The sequence below is a fragment of the Arachis duranensis genome, chromosome 6 (genome assembly GCF_000817695.3).
Source record: "Arachis duranensis cultivar V14167 chromosome 6, aradu.V14167.gnm2.J7QH, whole genome shotgun sequence".
Classification (NCBI taxonomy): Eukaryota; Viridiplantae; Streptophyta; class Magnoliopsida; order Fabales; family Fabaceae; genus Arachis; species Arachis duranensis.
Genome location: NC_029777.3, coordinates 30751155 through 30753305, shown reverse-complemented (window position 1 = coordinate 30753305; position 2151 = coordinate 30751155).

Below are 2151 nucleotides of genomic sequence, written 5' to 3'. Positions count from 1 at the left end.
GTGGAGGTGCTTGTCCCTGTTGGATCTCTGCTTTCCTACTGTCTTCCTTCAATCCTTCTTATTCCTTTCCATAGCAAGCTGTATGTAGGGCATCACCATTGTCAATGGCTACATCTCATCCTCTCAGTAAAAAAGATCCAAATGCTCTGTCATGGCACGGCTAATCATCTGTCAGTTCTCGATCATGTTGGAATAGAATCCCTTGAATCTTTTGCGTTTGTCATCATGCCCAACAATCGTGAGTTTGAAGTTCGTCACAGTCATTCAATCCCAGAATCCTACTCAAAATACCACAGACAAGGTTTAGACTTTCCGGATTCTCATGAATGCCGCCATCAATTCTAGCTTATACCACGAAGATTCTGATCAAGGAATCCAAGAGATATGCGCCCAGTCTAAGGTAGAACGGAAGTGGTTGTCAGTCACGCGTTCATAGGTAAGAATGATGATGAGTGTCACAGATCATCACATTCATTATGTTGAAGTGCAACGAATATCTTAGAATAAGAACAAGCGGAATTGAATAGAAAATAGTAGTAATTGCATTGAAACTTGAGGTACAGCAAAGCTCCACACCCTTAATCTATGGTGTGTAGAAATTCCAGCGTTAAAAATACATAAGTGATAAAGGTCCAGGCATGGCCAAATGGCCAGCCCCCAAACGTGATCAAAAGATCAAAATATACAATCAAAGACACTGAATACAATAGTAAAAAGTCCTATTTATACTAGACTAGCTACTAGGGTTTACAGAAGTAAGTAATTGATGCAGAAATCCACTTCCGGGGCCCACTTGGTGTGTGCTTCGGCTGAGCTTGAGCTTTACACGTGCAGAGGCTTCTTTTGGAGTTGAACGCCAAGTTGTAACGTGTTTTTGGCATTCAACTCTGGTTTGTGATGTGTTTCTGGCGTTTGACTCCAGAATGCAGCATGGAACTGGTGTTGAGCGCCAGTTTACGTCGTCTAATCTCAAATAAATAATAGACTATTATATATTGCTGGAAGGCTCTGGATGTCTACTTTCTAATGCCGTTGAGAGCGCACCATTTGATGTTCTATAGCTCCAGAAAATCCATTTCGAGTGCAGGGAGGTCAAAATCCAACAGCATCAGCAGTCCTTTGTCAGCCTTTTATCAGAGTTTTGCTCAGGTCCCTCAATTTCAGCCAGAAGTTACCTGAAATTATAGAAAAACGTACAAACTCATAGAAAAGTCCAGAAATGTGAATTTAGCATAAAAACTAATGAAAACATCCCTAAAAGTAGCTAGATCCTACTAAAAACTACCTAAAAATAATACCAAAAAGTGTATAAATTATCCGCTCATCACAACACCAAACTTAAATTGTTGCTTGTCCCCAAGCAACTGAAAAAAAATTAGGATAAAAAGAAGAGAATATACTATAAATCCCAAAATATCAATGAATATTAATTCTAATTAAATGAGCGGGACTTGTAGCTTTTTGCTTCTGAACAGTTTTGGCATCTTACTTTTTCTTTTGATGTTTAGAATGATTGGCATCTCTAGGAACTTAGAATTTCAGATAGTATTATTGATTCTCCTAGTTAAGTATGTTGATTCTTGAACACAGCTACTTTTATGAGTCTTGGTCGTGGCCCTAAGCACTTTGTTTTCCAGTATTACCACCGGATACACAAATGCCACAGACACATAACTGGGTGAACCTTTTCACATTGTGACTCAGCTTTGCTAAAGTCCCCAGTTAGAGGTGTCCAGAGCTCTTAAGTACACTCTTTTTGCTTTGGATCATGACTTTAACCACTCAGTCTCAAGCTTTTCACTTGGACCTGCATGCCACAAGCACATGGTTAGGGACAGCTTGATTTAGCCGCTTAGGCCTGGATTTTATTTCCTTGGGCCCTCCTTTCCATTGATGCTCAAAGCCTGGGATCCTTTTTACCCTTGCCTTTTGGTTTTAAGGGCTATTGGCTTTTTCTGCTTGCTTTTTCTTTTTCTTTTTATTATTTTTTTCGCAAGCTTTTGCTTTTTTACTGCTTTTTCTTGCTTCAAGAATCAATTTCATGATTTTTTCAATTATCAATAGCATTTCTCTTTGTTCATCATTCTTTCAAGAACCAACAATTTTAACATTCATAAACAACAAGATCAAAATTATGCACTGTTCAAGCAT